Source organism: Emys orbicularis, chromosome 9 (genome assembly GCF_028017835.1).
Source record: "Emys orbicularis isolate rEmyOrb1 chromosome 9, rEmyOrb1.hap1, whole genome shotgun sequence".
NCBI lineage: Eukaryota > Metazoa > Chordata > Testudines > Emydidae > Emys > Emys orbicularis.
This window is the reverse complement of record NC_088691.1, coordinates 14,851,461-14,872,122: the sequence shown is the minus strand read 5'-3', so window position 1 is coordinate 14,872,122 and position 20,662 is coordinate 14,851,461. Positions and strand designations below refer to the sequence as shown.

The 20,662-nt window shown below is 41.3% G+C and overlaps 1 protein-coding gene across 1 annotated transcript in view; it reads right to left on the bottom strand.

The window, feature by feature from the left end:
• Nucleotides 1-20,201, bottom strand: part of XIAP (X-linked inhibitor of apoptosis) — a 43,042-nt gene extending 22,841 nt beyond the window's left edge. The window contains exon 1 of the mRNA XM_065411107.1: nucleotides 20,172-20,201. The gene's annotated coding sequence lies outside the window, so the exon portion shown is untranslated. The remainder of the gene's footprint in view (nucleotides 1-20,171) is intronic.
• Nucleotides 20,202-20,662: the final 461 nt, after the last annotated feature.

Below are 20,662 nucleotides of genomic sequence, written 5' to 3'. Positions count from 1 at the left end.
CGGTTATACTATAAAATAGTAAATCAAACACATTTAAGTATATAGGTTTAAGTAATACCACTTCCTATACAGCCATCTCTCCTCTCTGGAAGAAAAATCATCCTCCTCCCCCAGTAAGGGCTAGCTTTATATATGTGGTTCTAAAATGAAAGCTCCAACTCTGCTAGGAGCAAGCAGATCAGGAAATTAAAAGAAACAAGACCCTGTTTACACTCTGAAGAGCCACTGGAGGGAAGGAGCCAGCACTAGAAGTGACATGGTTCAAATCCACTATATTTATTAAGTACACTGGAGAGGGGATCACCACCTCCTATGGAAACACTTTTGGAAGATTATTAGGGTGGGGAGAAGAATGCTCTGGCAGTTCCCTTTCCTTTTTTTTTGGTCAGGGAAGTGGGTTTTGCCCCCTCCCCAGTGGAAGTAGTAGGGGTTGGGTCCCAAATCTCATAGATCTCATTAATCCACAAAACGACCTTTACACTGGTTTGTGGATCCTTGCCTCACAGTCCATCTATTAGGTGTTCAGATACCGCAGTGATGGGCATATGGCCATGTTGCCAGGTGCTCCCATGTCAGCAGTTGCCTGTGGAGCCCTTTGATGAAGGGCTCCATAATGCAGAAACAGTTATAGGATGTTTTGCACAGAATCTCCTCCTGATGCCAGGGGGGGGAGAGGGAAGAAAACATGACACACTGAGCAGCGACTCAATGTCTGCATTAAGCTCAGCTTGTTTCACATTCAGTTCCCAGTCAATTTCATATTCTGATTCTCACACTAGCCCAACACTGCAGTGCGGGGGCTTTTAATACAAGGGAATGTTTAAATCCAAACAAAATGAAAAAAATATATTTTTAAAAATCCTTTAAAAGCATTAGGGCCTATAGTTTTTTTAAAACAGAATATGACTGTTAACCCTAAACTACCTAGTGGTGTCCTCTTAAAAACTATTCTACTTTTGTAAAGTGATGTTTTATTGCAAGTTAATTGATTCCAAGGTATCCCACTTCTAAAAATAGTTTTAATATAAAAGTAAACTTTTTATTTTTAAGTAAGCAATGTTTCTGTACCATTATACTAACATTGTTATGTGACCACTATAGGTTCACATATCTTTCCTCCCAAAATCTCTCTCCTCACAAAATGTCCTAAATACAATTTTAAATAGAAGGCAAAATGATTGAGGGATACAATTCCCATAATGCAACATTTTTAAAGCTCTAGCCATAGATGTTCTGAAGTACAAAAGCCTCGTCCAGCTTATCTTGATTTATTAATCAGACCATGGAAACCTTTTATCACTATGACTGCAGTCAGCTGCATCTTTTCAAGCTCAGCATTGTCTTCTTCATGATATGCTGATCAGTACCAGACACAAAGAGATAAATACAAAGCTGGTGTAATTGAATGCAACTTCACTGATGTCAATGTACTTGCGTACACCACGTCTGAATTTGTCCTAATAATCTAAATATAGTATTATTAGTAAGGCACTAATTTGGCAAAGAAACATGGGTTCCTGAAAAAGGTCTAGGCCCTCCAATGAGCTCTGTGCAGGTAGACCCCTGTGCCTGTACTCTCATTACAGAATCAAAACCTAGCTCCATTAGCACCTTTCTGGATTCTTCTGCTGAAAATCTAGTCTTCACAAAAACAAGATATGGATGAGAGTTGACAACATATTTTCTCCTTTTACAAACTCAGAATATTGAGAAAGCAGGGTTTAAATAACTGGCATAATATGTTACAATTCACTGACAATCTTTCTATAGAACTTCACATTCCAAGGACCTCAAATGCTTTCCAAACTATACACCACACAGGTTTAATTTTAGCAGTGGCTTGCAAGTATCCAAAAATTGACTTGCACTTCTCCTCCTCCCAGTCACTTCTCACATTTTAAAAATGTAGATTGGACAAGGGAAAGTACACCTCTACCCTGATATAACGTGATATAGGTGAAACCGCGTTATATCGAACTTGCTTTGATCCGCCGGAGTGCGCAGCCCTGTCCCCCTGGAGCACTGCTTTACCACGTTATATCCGAATTTGTGTTATATCAGGTCGCGTTATATCAGGGTTAAGGTGTACTAATTTAATCACCAATATTATCTGCAGCATCAACCTTTTTCTTGGAAATGTGCCGTCTTGATCTCATATTGCCAAAATAATATTCCTATATTATTCAATGTTTTTATACAATTATTATTACTGATAAAATGGTCAAGACTTCAACCAACATAAGCAGAATGCTTTATCACATAGTAATTGTTAATTACACTAGCTGCCTGTTGCTTCTCACCTTCCTAAGTAATGTTTCAAAGGAACAGAGGAGATAGTCTTTCTCTGTGAAGGAAACCATCTTCCACCTGCAACCTTCCAACTGCCCCACCCCCAACAAAACCAATCACTGCCACCTAGATCCTACAGCAATGGAGGCATTAAAAGACCTCACGGATATACACTATACTATATTTCATCCCAATATGACTTAAAAAGACTCAATATGACACTCTATTTAACAGACTGTCCTTTTATCTTTCTTTGTATTTTTATCCAACGGAGAAGACAGTCATAACTTAAACACAAATTCCCTCAATTACAAAACACACCAAGTGTCATTATAGTAGTTTCCCAGATATACAAAGCACTCACTTTGAGCCTGGTACTTAGAGTGCACTGAACTTTATATTCCATAAGACTATATCATTCAAATTACTTTAAAAATTCATCTTTTTACATGGAAAATTAAAATTGTATTGTTAAAAAATTTCTATAAAAGCTATCCATTCTAACATGTAATAAATAATTCTGTATTATTCAAACTAAACAAGATAGAGAAATATATTGTGCTACAATACCATAACAGTATTAAAAGCAGCACAAATAGTGAAAAGTCAATTTAAAACATTAGTAAGTTTTTGTTGAGACTCAGATTAAAAAAAGAAAACAGACAAAAGATATGACATACCTGTTAGATGGGTAACACTTTGCAATACATAAACAGCAACCAACTTGAGTTCAATGAGTAGAGTATATATGCACAAGATAGCTAGACATTTTAAATTTTGCCAGATTGCATCATCACATATTTATTAAAAGTCACAGTAATCAAGATGTTTAATTTTTATCAGCCTGTACCTATATGATATCTAAAGGGTTTTTCACAACTTCTGAGCATAAAATATCTTATTTTTATGCACTGAACAAAGTCTATTTTAGCATGAAGCATTTCCAGGAGCACACAGTCCTGATTAATCCTGTTTTTAACTATTTTTAAAGTATTAATCTGAAGGTCTCCCCCCCCCTTTTACACTAATCTAGCAATTTGCAGAGCCAACTTGACAACATTTTGTTCATATCAGGTGACAGAAGACAAGAACTCAATAGAGGATCAAGATGCCAGCAAATGTGAAAGTATAAAGAAGAAGAAAAGAAAATTATTTAAACTGCAGGACTATAAACTCTGGTTATTCATATGAAACAAGATTTCAATTTGCTGTCAAAGTGGCAACAGATATGATTGAATGCAACAGGAATGACACCATCGCACTGCCACTTGTCTTTGAGATGCCTGAATTCAAAGACTGGAACCCACTTTTTGTTCCAAGTAACTTTTATTGAGATTAAGGATGGAAATAATCATATATCCAGGATTATTTCTTTTTCCTCTTCCATGTGACAAGCACCAGGGTGAAAAAATGTATCACTTGTGTCAGACAGATAATTGTATATCCTCATGCTTCTGACACAGGGGAGTATTAAACGTAGTGCTCAACAGATTAACTACAAGAGCAATGTTGGTGCTTAATATGCACTTGATCTTGAAATGTGTGTGTGTGTAGTGAGTCAACAGACAGAACATACTGTACCAGCTGACACACAAATTGTGCATGTGTCACTCATGTCACTTTGCTGAAGTTCACTCTGCACCTGCAAAGCTGCAGCTAGATCAAGCAGGACACTGTTTACTAACTGAAATGGTACTTGAAAGGCTTAATAAAATGGCAAAGCATGGGATTTTTTTTTTTTTAAAACTAGTTTTTAAAAAAATCCCCCCGCCCCGTCCCCAGTCAGTGGCCATTTGAAAAAGCTGTATTTTATCTGGAGTGTTTGTTTCCTTTGTGTTATTTTATAAAGAGGGCAACATAGGTTAACCTAAGTCCTTTGATGTATTTGTATAAAGAGTAGGTGCGGAGTCAGTATTGTGACTTATCTGTAATTTATTTCACCAGGAAAATTGAGCTCTACTCAACTTTATTCATCTGATTTTCAGTCAGGTCTTGCTTAATTTTCTGGCTGGATTTATTGGGGTACAAGGAAATCAACTGACTTGCTCAAGGTCACAGAAAGACACTGCTTAGGAGAAATTAGGATCCTGCTGGCTTCTATGCTTGGTTCTAGTCACAAGGATTTTTATTCTTTCACCCTCAACTCTAAAGTCAGGTGCCTTCAGTCTAAGAGGACCATCATAAAGATTCCCAGAATGTAATTTTCATTTGGAGTATTTTATTTCTCTCCTTAAAGAAAGCATGTGTCTTTTTATGGATTCAGTTTTCAGAGTTTCCTTCTGCCCTCTTAATGAAGGGTCTAGAAACAAAAATAAGTGGAACCATTAAGCAACTTTACTATACAACAGATTACAAAATGGTTCCTAGCACAATTAGTAGGGAATAACTTCAATAATACTGCTTATTTCACTCAGTTACTTAGAATCTTACAAACAAAAAACTTTGTTTCCAAATGTAGTTATGGTTGCTAAGTGATAATCAGAGTCATCTATCCCATCATTTAGAAGGCATAAGCATGCAAGAAAACAAGAAAATAGTCATAGGTCTTACACAACCCACATAATAAGGATCTTATGTTTAAGGTGTTTCATCACAACACAACAACCTTAACACTAATTATTATTATTTGTGTCTATTACCATAGCACATAGGAGCCAGGTTAGTCCAGGCTAGGGGTTGGCAGGGCAGACTTTGCTATGGGCCCTTTACCAAAGGTCATAGATGGAGGAGAGAGAAGCATGGCGAGAATCTACAACCATATCAACGAAAGAGAGAGGAAATATGAACAAATGAAAATATGGACAATTGTTTAAAGCAACTGAAAATGTTAGTGTCAGCCCCCAACCCACACCCATTGCCACTCACAGGCAATACTCACCATGGCTGGGGCTGGAGAATGGCGCTATGCAGAGGTGTTCCACAGCTGAAGTGTCCATAAGCATGTCATTAAAAAAAGTTTTATGGGAAAGGAGTTCTGAAACTTACTTTCACTTTCTGTTGTGATTGTAAATACAATGGATACATCTGTGTTTTATCTGCAGCTGCTGCTGTTGCAGCCTTGAGGGGTGCCCTCTCCACACCTGTAGAAGCCTGATGCAGAGGAGAAAGAAGAGGACTAGGGAAGATACATTCAATGAGATCCTGCTAGCCCATGTTGTGTTTGTTGTGAACTCAGGGCCTGGTGGGCCAACATGGTAGACAGCATGAAGAGGGAGAGGAGAAAATGTACAAAGATCCAAGAATCCCATGAGAAGAGGGAGTGGGAGATGCATCAGGACATAATGGAACTTCTCAGGCAACAAACACAAATGCTGCAGATTCTAGTTGACCTACAGGTTCAACAATCACATGTCCGACTTGCCACCCTTGCAGTCCCTGGAGAACTCCATGGTGGTAGCTCGCTACAACTCTCCACAATCCACTTGGCATCATGGATTACATCCCTATCCCTACCTCTACCACAGCAGACCGGTGGACAGTAAGGTCAACCACAGCTTCACATACACCAACCTATGAGAGTCACAGTTGATGTACTTGTAGCCAAAATGGATTGCATTTCTGCATTGAAAGGGCCAGAACCATTTGCTGCCTTTCTAAATTTAAACTTCCGTTCAGTTAATTTATATTGTCCTTTTTTATTTACATATTGGGTCTCCCCCCCCCCCCCGACTGCTTTTGTCAGTCAATAAAATACCTTTTTTTTTTTTTTTTTTTTTTTTAAATAATCTTGATTAGTTTACCACACATACTGCAGTATGCATAGTGGTACTCAAAGCACCCAGTGCTTGTAAAGCATCCAGCACCACAAAACTCAGAGGTTCAAAACACCCAATAATGTGTAAATGTACAACAAGCAAATGTACACTGCATAATTCATAGTTTCAGTTAAAATAATGTAATAGTTATAAATGTACAGCAAAATACAATAATTCATAGGTTCACTATACGACAATGTATAAATGTATACCAAGTACTACACCGTTCCTAAAAACCCACAAACCTTCAGGGCCAGAGCACAGTTAAGCATAGCACATTAATGTGGCTGAGACTGTTAAAGTACGCTTTCAAAGCCTCCCCCACGACCACACAGTTCCACATTGGGCTCTTGTAATGGCCCTTGTGTCTGGTTGGTTAAACTCAGCAGAAAGCCACCCCGCCTCCACCCAGCAACAACTCCCGCCCCCATTACCATTATATCAGTGGTTCTCAAACTTTTGTACTGGTGACCCCTTTCACATAGCAAGCCTCTGAATGTGACACCCCCCCCCTTATAAATTAAAAACACTTTTTTATACATTTAACACTATTATAAATGCTGAATGCAAAGCGGGGTTCGGGGTACAGGCTGACAGCTCATGACCCCCCACATAATAACCTCACGACCCCCTGAGAGGTCCTGACCCCCAGTTTGAGAACCCCTGCATTATATACTAAAATGTAATTAGCAGAAATTTAGTTTATTGGTTTCATAGCAGGTTATGAATATGAATTATATTTTTCAGTAGCTGCATACTAAGTCAGGTTGCCAGACACTGCAAAATAGATAGAAGAAATTACAGTGCACCAGGACGTGCCTATGTTAAATCTAATTGATTTAAATAGTAGTACTATGGATGAACAGGCTTTATGAATTTGAGACACATTGTAGAGGGACACAGGAACTTTCTGCTCTGCATAAAATGCACAGAATGTTTCAACTTCAGAAATCACAGATGAATGAATGGGATATTGAGCTGGAACCAGTTATGCCAAACAGAAACAAATGAGCCATGTTAACAAGTTAAGTGAGAAAGGGACTGATTTGTTTTCAATTTTTTCCATGGACCGTGAATCAGCTTTTAATTAGAGCAACCCAAGACAGACTGGCTTCATAAAGGGCTCAATCCTGCACAGGGTTACATGAATAAGCACAAAGCAAAAAGATATGAGTAGGATTTAAATACTGACCAAAGTGTGGCGGCTTTATTAAAAGAAGTAAAATTCAGACAAAAGTAGCTTTGATAACAAAGGTCAATTTTATTTAACCCTTAAAATCATCTTTGTATCTAGGGATCACAAACAGAGATTGCTATGTCATGAATATATTTAAATAGAACTCATTATAATTTAAGAGAGAGCACAATATCCATTGCAAACTTTAAAAGATTACAGCATACCCATCAGCCTCTACAAATGACTGATTGACCCTAATTAGGATATTGTACATGAAGTTATATACTCAAACTGCAGTTTGCTTTCCTGGTTAACAGAAAATTGTCCAGAAAATGACATGCGGAAGAAAGATGATTAACTGGCAAGAAATATGCACCTTCAGCTCATATCCATCAATGCCATCAACACTAGACGGAATTATGACTTCAGTATCTAGATCCCATTAAATACATTTTTTTAAATATATGTTGTTGCTCCAGTTAAGAAAATTTTGGATAGTTTTCAAGTCCAAAATTAACTTGGAGCCTCCCAGGTTCTCTTAGAACAGTTTAATGTGCATGGTACCTGCCCTGTGTTACAATTTTCACTTCTAAAAGAGAGATTTGCTCCCAAATTTGGATTTGCAAAATTCCCATTTAATAAAAAAAAAAAAAAAGAGCTAAAATGCTAATGACCTTCCTCACCCACTGAGGGTGCACTGCTGGGTGCTGACCAGCAATTAACAATAAATCCCATTGGACAGTTATGCAATGATAAAAGAGAGAGAATAGAAATATCCTAGATCGTACTATTGTTGCTGTGACTTCCCATCCTATATGATGTAATCCCTGATCATCATCCAATCATTGCAACCATTAGGGCCCTGTGCAGATGCAAAATCTGTATCGAGGCTGCGATCTGCAAAAATTGTCCACAGATATATAGCGGATATCTGCAGATTTGCAGAGCTCTACCTGTCATCATCCAATCACTTATCCATAATCAAATTCAGAATTAGGTTAATTAATTGAGGGCAAATTCTAGTCTCTTCTCCTATCTTCTACTAATCCCTAAAACAGGTTGCAATTTTTAAATTCTTATTGATAGAAAAATAGAGGAAGGAAAGGAAATTTTACAATCTATCTTCAAGAGGTCAGAGCTACAGAACTAATTTACTATCAGCAACCCTTTTCAGATCACATCTACTGGACAAGAAACCTGAATCAAAGTACATTCTATTCCCCTCCCCAAAATACCAATTGAGATCTAATTAATAATAGTTTCCACATTAAATTTTGAATATTAAAGCAAAGATTTTAAAAACTGACTTGTAATTTTAGGTGTCCAATTTAAGGCTAATTAAAGGGATCAGGTTTTCAGAAAATGGTGTATATTCACTGTGACAATCAGGGTCCAGACACCAAGGGCAGAACAGAAGGTTTAAACCAAAAATGAGTACTTGAATCAATTTAAAAACCCACTTCTAGCTTATGCCCAAATAAATCTGTTAGTCGTTAAGGTGCCACCGGACTCCTTGTTGTTTTTGGTCATAATTTGTACAACTATCCCTCATAGCAGAATGGTGAGCAGTCAAGCAGGGAGGGGCACCTCCCAAGTCAGGTATTTACATAAAACAAGCTTCAAGTAACCATCCATTGTTCAACCCAGGAAAAAAGGCATTAACAGAAAGACATCCTGGCTATCAAGCCAAGAGGGAATTTCCCTACACTGAATAACCATGAGTCACCAGGGATTTAGCACACTTAGCACTTCAGTGTGTACACTACCTATATACTGACTGGAGGGGTTCTCTGATCAGCGTAGGTAATTCATCTCCCTGAGAGGCAGTAACTAGATCTATGGAAGAATCCTTCCATCAACCTAGTGCTGTCTACACCAAGGGTTAAGCCAGTTTAACTATGCCACTCAAACCCCTGGATTTTTCACACCTCCAAGCAACGTAGTTAATCTGACTTAATTTTCTACCATAGCCCATGTGGGGGGAGGAGGGGGAAGAGCAGAGAGGAATACTTTAAAAACAGGCTTGGGACTGCAAATTTTCAATCCAGAACCTGAGGGACAGTCTGTACACAGAGGGCTGTTTGTGCATGCTGGATCACTCCTACAATTAACGGGTATGCTGTGAAACTGTCTTAAAGCAATAGTTAACTTTATTAGGAAAGGGATTTTATCTAATACAAAAGTGTAAAACCTGAGGTTGCCTTTTATGTTTATTTTCTGTGTAATTTGTATGTTTGCTTCCACTTACTATTTCATCATTGAATCTATGTTTTTCCTATTAAATCAACTTTAATTATTTTCATCCAAACAGGTCTCTGGTGTGTAGCATGTGCGCCAAAGTAAGCTGGTATCAGGAGGGTTGGTTTCACCCTTCAGGGGTTATGAATAAGGCTATGTTTTAGTCACGGGTATTTTAAGTAAAAGTCATGGACAGGTCACTGGCAGTAAACAAAAATTCACGGCCCGGGGCCTGTCCATGACATTTACTATATACGCCCGACTAAAACTTGGAGGGGGGTCTGGGAGAGGGAGGGGCGCGCAGGTTTGTGGCATGCAGCCCGGGTGCTGGGAGGGTGCAGGTTTGCAGCGTGGGACCCTCACTGGTGCTGGGTGGGGGAGGTGACAGGGCCAGCAGGCTCCCTACTTGGCTCTGCGCCTCCGCCAGCAGGTGCTGCTCCCGCAGCTCCCACTGACCGCGGTTCCTGGCCAATGGGAGCTGCGAAGCCAGCGCTCTGGGTAGAGACAGCGTGCAAAGCTGCCTGGCCACACCTCTGCCTAGCAGCTGAGCGAGGAGGATGTCGCCGCTTCCAGGGAGCCCCCCCGGTAAGTGCCACCCACAGCCCATCTCACGCCGTCCCATGCCCCAACCCCCTGGCCCCTACCACACCCAAACTCCGCTGCTGGGGGGCAGAGGGGGGCACGGTGGCCCGAGACTGCCCCAGCACTGGCTGGTGCAACTGGAGCAGGGGCTGCCTGAGCTGCCCGAGCCAGGCGCACTGGCCGCTGTAGAAGTCACGGAATCCGTGACTTTCCGTGACAAACTTGCAGCCTTAGTTATGAACCAGAGGGGAAAACTGCAAGTGTTTGGTAGTTCAGAACTTAGGGAGGTTGTATTTAAGAAGACTAAGCTGTTGATGTCAACCTGCAAAGAGTAACTGGGCTAGTGAGACCTTACACTTGTGGACTAGCTACTGGTGTCAGAGAATTTAACCATACCTGCACAGCATTAAGGCCCCCCAGGTTACAAGGCAGGCAGTGACAGAACCCCTTAGCGTCACTCACATTCTGCAAATCAGGCCCTTTTCGGCATCCAAAATCACTAATCATTTTTTGAAAATGCTGGCCTTGAAGTCACGGGTCTGTTATAATGTAATATAAAGGTTTTACATCAACCAAATAACAGTGAACTAATTATGCCTAGGACACTGCTCTCAGTTTAAGTACTTAATGTCTATTCAAATTCATGGCTTTACTTATCCCATAGCAACCCCAAACCCACAAACATGTAAGGGACATATACAAGATGGGCTACTTCCCACCAGTCTATAGTAAATATAGTAAATATTTCCTTGATATAACTACTCCTAGTTTCCAGTGAGCGTGCTGCCTTTCTCCATAGGATAGACATTTCCACAGAAGTTATATGTCTGGACTTTGTCAGAAAACAGAATAGGAGCCTGATAGATCTGTTCCATTCCTCAATGAATCACAAACATAAGACAGTTTCAACAAGATTCTACGGATTCTAACACTATATGTTGGCTTCCATACTTGCAAATTATAGTACAACTAAACAAAGCACTTCTGGATATTTATAAAGTAAAAGCCACTTATTTTTAATTTGCACTACACACAATGCCAGGTGCTGTCCAAACAAATAAGAATCTATTTATTTATATGCCCCCATTATTGTAATATCCGTTCACCTCATGAACAATGAATTTCTCCTCAAAACACAAAGTCAGGAAGTATTATCCCCATTTTAAAGAGAAGGAAACAACCCAAAAAGTTTGCCTACATTCACACAGGAATCCTCTGGCAGAGCCACTAACTGAACTTGGGTCTCCCAAATTCCAATCCAGATCTTTGAAATTATATAGGAATGGCAGGATATGGCCAAAGCAGGGATGTGTGCACACAGGAGAGAGAGAAGTCATATATAACCACACGGTTGTGAACCTGAGAGATAGGGAGCACTGGCTGTGTCAACAATAAGACAATAGGATAAGCATGATAGGCATGGAAAGAAGATTTGATATGGAGGAGAGCTGTACACAATTGGTACATTGGAGGATACGAAAGGTAGCAAGCTGAGACAGTGAGCATGGTAGTCAATGAGTTCAGGACTAGTGCTAGTTGATCAGGAAGATGGCAGAGCTAACAGAGGATAAATTTATAGTGGAGAGTCTGCAAAGCCATGGGACTTTCACCAGAGGCATTTGGAGGCACAAGAACAGAGGAAACAGATATTGGGGGTCAGCTAGTGATAGGTGTAGTTGCGAGAGGCTGAGTCAACCCTTTGAAAAGAAAGACAAAAGAGTTCACGGCAGTAGAGATTCAGCAGGCGGCAGACACAGAGATACCACAGGCAGAGAGAGAGCAGAATACAGGACTAAAGTGGCAGAGACACTATGAACACTGACATATTGGACATTGCAGAAGGTCAAGATAAAAAGGAGACATGAGTCAGTGCACAATGCTGCATGAGGTGATCGTCAGAAAGAGGGAGCTCAATGATGGAAAGATAACAGGTACTTAGTGAAGCACCTATTAGGCTGGTGTTTAGTGAAGACTAGGTTGATGAGTGAAGACCACTGTGATGGGAGATGTCAAACGAGAATATAAGAGCAAAAAGGCAGAAACTCAGGGGCTCGAGGAGAGTGCGGAAGCTGAAACTGCCATGAATGAAGATGGAAGATTATGGTAAAGGAAAGAGAAAAACCAAGTGTCAAACTCTGAAAGGAAGGAAGATGGTGGAATGTTAGATGATTTCTCCCTTCCACGTAGCCAGGAATCCCATGAAGTGTTGCTCGAAGGAGGATATTCAAAGAGAAGCTGTACAGCAGGTGCAGACGTCAGGAGAAGATAATCCCCCCACTATGTCCTTCGGGGACAATTTGGGGTGAGCTATATTTGAGAGAAGAGGCCGCCTTTGGGGAGAACTGCTGTACAGGCGATGTGATTCAAAGGGGAGTTCATGTTTCTGATGCAGGAAAATGGACGAAGTGAGTAATTAAGAAGCCATGGCTAGCAGTGATGTTTTTGGAGAGGGAAAAGGCATTCCGATGTTATGCAGGAAGTCAGAGTAGATGATCACAAAGTTGCTTTCTGGCATTAATTTTTTTTTTCTTTTTAAATCTATGAATCCCAGATGAAGCATGAGAAGGGGACTGATGAAGTAAAGACTAGAGAAGCAGAGATAGGGTGGAGTTAAGGGGAAGGCCAAAATTAGACAAGTTTCCCCAGAAGTAACAAGGAAGCAGCATATATGGGAAATGCATCTGTGAGGGTGAGATACCAGGGAAGGAGAGAAGGGAGGGGGGAGGGGGGGGAAACCTACACAGATGGTTTAAGTAGTAGATAGGGGAGATGCGAAGAAGGAAGAGACCACACATAGAAGAAATGTAGTACAGGGAGTAATGGCAAAATACAACTGAACAGCACGTCGATTAGGTAGTTGTATTAGTCATCACTAAGTTGTTTTCAAATATGATAAATTAATGCAATTTTATTTCTTCTTTTGGAGCCACATAATTTTTAGCTTTATCATCATGTCCCAATTTCATTTTCAAGCTCAAAAAAGTATTGAGTCAATTGCTATTTAATTATATATTTATGCTGCATAGAAAAGTTTAATGTACAAGTCTGCATTTGGACCTATTATCTTAGCTCAACTATGTCTTCTTGAGTTCAAGGCATGTGCAAATTCATGAAAAATTGTCAGTGTTTTCCTTCCAAAGCAGCAGGCTGACCTAGATTAAGAACGATTTAGCCAGCTCAGTGCCCTAAAGTGCATTAACGACATGCCTCTGTGCAAATTTACACAACTGCTCTTTGAATATTTTACATAATTTCTTATGTTACTTTATTCAAAATGAAACATTTTTCTAGAAATGTGTTTATTTTTTTGAGAGACACTTTCTTAAGCCCCTTGGGAAAAATATATAAGCTCTGCCAGACGATCATGCAGAGACAGTATTGTGTTTTTGCTTTACATAAAACATAAGACACAAGACAGTATGTGGCAACAAGTAAATGGCCATCTAAAGATATAGAGACAGAGCTGTTATACATTTAACTTTCTTTTCCTGTAGGATACACTTCAGAAATTTAGTGGATTTCTCCACCAATGACTAAAATTAAAGGCTAACTTAAACAAAATTGTCACCTATGGTCAAAGTGAACGCAGCATTTGGAGTATGTGATTGGGATACAGTAACTCCTCATTTAACATCGTCCCGCTTAACGTTGTTTCAATGTTACGTCCCTGCTCAATTAGGGAACATGCTCATTTAAAGTTGTGCAATGCTCCCTTATAACGTCATTTGGCTGCCTGCTTGTAAGATTCTGTGGAAGAGCAGCAACTTTACAAGGGAGCATTGCACAAGTTCCGCTTCTCCGCCTCCTCCCCCTCCCTCCCAGCGCTTCCCCCGTTTGGTGGTGCTTAGGACTTTCTGGGAGGGAGGAGGAGGAGCAGAGAAGCGCTGCGTCTCCACTCCTCCCCCTCCCTCCCAGCAAGTCCTAAGCACCGCCAAACAGCTGTTTAGCAGCGTTTAGGATTTTCTGGGAGGGAGGGGGAGGAGTGGAAATGCAAGGCTTCCCTGCTCCTCCCCCTCCCTCCCAGCACTTCGCGCTTAGGACTTTCTGGGAGGGAGGGGCAGGAGCGGGGAAGCTGTCGCTGCTGCTGCTTCCTAGCGTCCTTGCCTGCAGGGGGCTGTGCCTGTGTGAGGTAAGCCTGGGGCACTTCCCAACCACAGTACAGTATATAATGCCTTTTGTCTGCCCCCCAAAAATTTCCTTTGAACCTAACCCCCGCATTTACATTAAATCTTATGGGACAATTTGATTCATTTAACATTGTTTCACTTAAAGTTGCATTTTTCAGGAACATAACTACAACTTTAAGTGAGGAGTTACTGTATTTGAAGCCTCCTGGAAGTTCCTAACAGGCTGGCAGTATATGCATGAGACATACCACTCTCTTAGTAGACATTGATTCATTCTCCTGGGAAAGATTAGTGGGTTCTACCGACTCTGCTGCAGATAGCTCACTATCCTACAGAGATAAAAGAGAGGTGGGAATTATTCTCTACATAAAGCTACTTTAGAGCAGAGGCTGAGTAATCCTGAAAAAGGAATTCAGGGACCAACCAAGCCGGAGGAAAACACCTTAGCTGGATTTTAGGTTTCATTTCGAATTCCTTTATTCCTGTGAATAAAGCCAAAACCAAGAAGGGAGTAAGTTTTGACCCTCTACAATTTGTCTGGTCTGTGGGCTGGTCTATGCTGGGAATTTACATCGGTATAGCTACATCTCTCAGAGGTGTGGATTTTTCAGATTTCTATAAGACAGATAATTCTGATGTCTTTCTATAACACCCCTGAAATGCATGGAGGCAGTTTATACCTCTCTCAGGAGCTCAAAAGAAATTTGAGGCTGGGGGCTCTGCTATTTGGTTTTATTCACAAGGCCTGGAAGCTTATTTTTAAGTGCTATTAAATTCTACAAAACTAATGGATGAATCTCCAATACACCAAGTAAAGCTTCCTATTCTCACTGGTGATTGGACAAGTAGATTTGTCAAGTGCTGATCTAAAACATAAGGGTCATGCCCCAATGTTTTTTGGTTGGTTGCCTTCGGTCAGGTGATTCAGTCCTCCTGTTTCCCTCCCACCAGTGCCCTGAATTGGATTTTTCAGAGTCAGTACTTCTACCTGATAAGATACCATTTCTACAGGAATACATTTCCCCCCCCCTTTCTTCCCCTCTGGTGTCTGAACTCTTGCCCTTCTTTGGACATTCATGCCCTTCTCACCCCATTTCCTTGTCACCCCCCTCACCTACCCTAGGTGTGATATCAACAGATAGAAAATGTGACTAGTGCTTTAGTGTCTAATGTTAGTTCAGCTACCAGTGAACCCTAATGGGACTGCATACTGAATTGACCTGAAAACAGGTCTTGGATTGATTCTGCAGGTGCAAAGCAGCCGGAAATGAAGCCTACCGACCAAAATATTAGAAATCAAACCAGTCAGATAATGTTTGTCAGTAACAGAGATATCTTTTAAAAAGTTTTTCTCATATCAGTTGGAGCAGTCATTAGAAACTCTTCTTGCTTTTACTTCTAAGAACACAGGGCAAAGACACCAGAGTTCCGGAACTAGTGCAGAACTTGTTCACCAGTTTGGCTGACATTCTATGTGCATGAACAGTTTTCCATCACAGTAGTTAGTGTTCCATGAGCAACATCAAACAAAAACAAAAGCCATGAATGTAGCTACCTACAGGCAGCAAGTAGAAATCCTAAAAAAATCCAGATTAATCTTAGTTTACTGATTGTACTACATAAAAGCAAAACAGCCTTTTATGTTTGCAAGCACAATATGAAAGAGAAACTAACAGGCCCTGAGACTGCTAACATGCTTCAGGAAAACCAAAACCAAGTTGAAAAAATTATATTTATTTATAAATGCCTTTAATAAGGCAGCAGGAAGAATAACCCATTTGACATTTTGACTTGGTAAGGGGTTTCTGGTATTTTTCAAGATGGTCTAAACTTGGCAGAATTGGAGTTCAACAGTTTTTGTTCCTTAAATGAAAAGCCCAACAAAACAACATCCTATATATTAGGATAGAAGTCATGTTCTGTTCAATGCTCTACAATGATAACACTTCCTGGGAAAGTGTTATTTTAAAGTAACATGACAAAGGACAGGTGCTCAGCCTGCATCTTTTTAAAAGGAGATGAGGAAGAATATAGTCTGTTTTATTAAACTGAAATCTCTTATATTAATAAACACTGACATTAAAAAGACAGTAAAACCCATATGAATGTTTTCTAGGGACTTAACCATCTTGAGATAAAATAATGTAGTATTGCTAGTAATAAACTAGATTTTATGCAGTTTTATGTATCCCTAAAACCACATTCAAGGACAAAATTAAATACTCTTAAAGGAAATACAATTTTACAAAGACAGTTGGAAACTGTGGAAAACTGCGTCAAAAGCAATAATTAAATATTTATTTAACCCATTTATAGCACATCCAGCACAAAAATCTAAACATCAGACAAACCCGTGAAATAAAAAAGTATAAAATATTTAGAGAGAAAGAATGAACCAGCTAAAATACATAACCTGACTACGCAAAGAATCTTGTAAATGGCAAACATCTCTCAGAACTAGTAGGAATCAGGAGAGTGGTAGCTGAGCCAAAACGAAGAAAGGCTAAGGCAGAAAAAAGTGGGCGTAGGTGCAAAGAACTCGAGAATTGTTTGAATGAAAGTTTTAAGTACATTTGCAAATTGCGAAGATCTATATTGTGTCATATTGTATCAGGACTCAAAGAACTAAGCTTGCAGAAGACCTGGAGAGAAAACGAACAATTATTACTTTCTTCACACAGGGAGCCGGCAGAGAAGCTAGGGAAATATATATGTATTTTAATTTGGACAAGGAAGGCCACATGTTTCCATCTCTCTCTAAGAAGACCCAATAAAGTTCATACAAAGCAGATATGTTAACAGTGGGATTTATTCCTATAAGAATGGCAGGAGCAGTTTTCGACCCTGCCAATTTGAGAGGTGTTTTAGAAATTTGGGGGATTTTTTGTTTTTACTGTGAAATCATTGTCATGTTTTCAATTCGAAATTAATGACTCTCAAAGATGAAATACTAACACCTTCACAAGAAGATTTCACTTATTTGCAGGAATTTTGAAGGGCAGACAAGATTTTAATAAGTAAACGGAATCAGATTAAAAAAAAGAAAAATTGTGATTAATCGTTAAGGTCTTTCCCTATGGGGGAGGGGAGGGAAGAAGAGATTCTCCTTTTGATACTGTCCCACAAGATTTCTTAGATTTTTTTTTTTTAAATCTGCTCTAATGGCACATAATTTAGTAATCTAACAAAATAAAGCCTCCATTTTGTTATTAATCCTGTAATGACATCAGAAAATTAGGGCTTGGCTACACTTGCGAGTTACAGCGCATTAAAGCAGCCCCGGGTGCCCTAGCTCACTACCTGTCCACACTGGCAAGGCACATAGAGCGCTCTGACTCCAGGGCTAGAGCGCTCCTGGTACTCCACCTTGGTGAGAAGATTAACACTTGGTGCGCATTGGCTGAAACGCCCAGGTGTCAGTGTGAATGAGGTGTTGCATTACTGCGCTCTGATCAGCCTCCGGAAACGTCCCATAATCCCCTTAAGTCAAGTGGCCACTCTTGTCATTGTTTTGGAATCACTGCAGGCATGCCGATATGCCCTTTGAAAGCTCCGGTTCTGACAGCCAGCATGCTTATCTGCTCCGAGACAAAGCAAGCATTACTGTGGAATGCTGTGTGAGAGAGAGGCAGGGGAGGTGTGGGGGGGTGTCTGTTGCTGTCTGAACTTACAAGACCGCATGCTGACATGCTCTCAGCCCCCCAAAAACCCACTCTCTCCCCCCACATATACACAACACACTCCACCCCACCCCCCTCATTTGAAAAGCATGTTGCAGCCACTTACATGCTGGGATAGCTACCACAATGCACTGCTCTCTGTGGCCATTGCAAGAGCTGCTAAAGTGGTCACGCCAGTGTTCTTGCAGCTGTCAGCGTGGACAGATTGCAGCGCTTTCCCTACTGCGCTCTACGAAGGCTGGTTTAACTCAAAGCACTCTACATCTGCAAGTGTAGCCATGCCCTTAGATATCAGTCTTCTGAAATGTAATATTTATCTGTTCAAAATCATCTCTTTTTTATCCTTATTTGTAAACTGATTTTCCCCCCCTGTATGCTACCAAGTTTTCTAAGGGACCATGCACCCTGAGATCCCATTAACTGGTAAACAGTTTGTAGCTTCTTTTACAGAAAATCTACTAAACATGAAGGTCAGCAGAACGAGTTTTAGGTTACCCATTGGCAGAGGGCTACATTTAGACAAACTTGCAAAACCTGAGGTTTCAGTTACCATGTTAAATAAAAGTGAAGTTGTGCACTTGACTCCAATGGGAGTTGAGGGTTTCATTGCAGATAGGGTGACCAGACGTTCGGGACCGCCCCGATTTTTAGCTGTTTGTCCCGCGTCCCGACCCATCTCTGGTCGGGACGCAATTTGTCCCGATATTTTGCTCAGCCGGCAGCACTCGTTCCCCCCCCCGGTGTCCTGATATTTTCTTCATCTCATCTGGTCACTCTAATTGCAGATACTTTGCAACTTGCTAAGAAAATGGTTAAAACAATCCCCCCTGTTTGGGGTTTTCTTTGTACAGAAACACCTTTTTTATGAGTAACTAAAAAAATTATTCAAACCTGAAAACCTTTATCGGAATTTAGTTTATTCAAAGATTTTTTATTATTACCCTATGAAAATAAATTATGTGACAAAAAATTAAATAGCATGATTACTTAGGAGCCAGTTGATCTGTAATTTCCAATGACGAATACTTTAACTGAAAACGTTCCTCTGATCTTACTATTTGAGACTGCTAAAGCCTCTAGAAAGGCAGGTTCACCAAGAAAAGTAGTCCTGTCCTTGTGCTATAGAAATATCAGTACCCTTAGAACTGGATTTCAAAAAAGCAATCCCCTAATTTATTTTCTTGTGAGCTATAAAACATTAGTTCTGATACTTTCTAGAAGCAGACCTTTTCAAAGTGAACTTTGACTTTTTTGGTTAAGTCTTTGATATAGCAGTATCTTGAAAACACTTCCTCATTTCAAAGAGACTTTGGCTTATGACACACACCAGTTTGCTTGTCATTTCATACTATTTTACTTGCTGCTTTAATCCTCTACATTTTTAGTGATTTAATAAATATCCATAATATTTGATAAACAGCTACATATACAGAAGTATTACTGTTATAACTCTTCAACCTTTCAGGTCCAGAAGATTAACAGGAAGAAAAGCAACTCTTTAAATGACCTTACCCCTTAAATGAGCTAACAGGGGGAGACACAAGTACAGATAAACCAGAGGCACAAATGAAGTTGAAAAGTCAGCTGTACTCCAGACGTGTGGACAAATAGCATGCAATGCATTATGTACAGGTTAATGCAGCAAAGCCATAGGTGAGACTGCCAACACAGCACTGCAATTTTGGATGGAGATAAATTCAGAGGGCTCTACACCGGTGTGCCACAGTTGGAAATGGGGGAATTAGAAGTGAATGAACCTTAGGATGGGTCCAGTTTATCAAGGTAACAGAACTCCCTGGCGGACTCAAGTTGGCTCTTCGGGGCTGTCCATAAATCAGGTTAACGCCCTAAGATTTGTGGGTCCTTTAATTTTACATGTTTGTTTCCATATTACAAAGTATTACAAGGTGTGGGTGGATCTTGAAAACCACCCAAAAATGTGTTATGTAATTTATACTGCACTAGCAGTAGGGGAAATGAGAGACCCTGCCCCCCTCCTGGGGGACCCCCCACTGAGAGGCGGGGTGGGGATCAGAGTCTCTGCCTCGCCCTCCCGGGCGTGCCCTGCTCAGGAGGGGCTGGGGGGGGGGGGGGAGACTCAGGGAGGGGGAAGAGTAAAGCCCCCGCCCAGGACACCCCCGGAGGGGCGGGAACAGTCCTGCCCGCCCCAGGCACTGTCCCGAAGGGGGGGGGGTGAGTCGTGTCCCGCCCCCTGTAGTGGGAGCCCAGAGACCCTCCCCCTCCCCGTCGCTAGCCGAGCTGCCGCGTCCCCTGCCGTCGCGGCTAGCGGGCGGCAGCGGCCCCTTCCCATGGTAAAACTTACCGCGCGGACTCCGCTAACCCGCCGGCAGCCCCGCACGCCGCTTGGTTAACGAAACCTGCGAGAAGATGGCGGCTCGTAACCTCCTCTCTGCCGGTGGGCGGGGGCGGAGGCTGAGCCCGTTGGCGTGGGGCGACATCTAGCGGCGGCAGGGGGACGCGCAGGCGCAGTGCCTGGCCCTTGCCGCACAGGTCACTAGAGCGGGGGGCCTCGTAGGGTCAGTGCCTGGCCGAGAGTCAGAAGGGGCCCCGCCCCCACTCTGCCTCTTCCCACCCCTGCTTCCGCACCTCTTGGGCTGGTGGCCATCGTGGCATCCGCCTGTAGGGTTTCAGACTCCACTCTGGCCACAGCAGCCATCAGGTGACCCAACAAAGAGACCTGTGACACCGTAAAGACTAACATCTGTTAGATCCAGACTAACACGGCTACCCCTCTGATAGGTGACCCAAGTGAGCCCAGCTAGCCTAGGGCTGGTGGTGGTTTAGGGGGAGAAG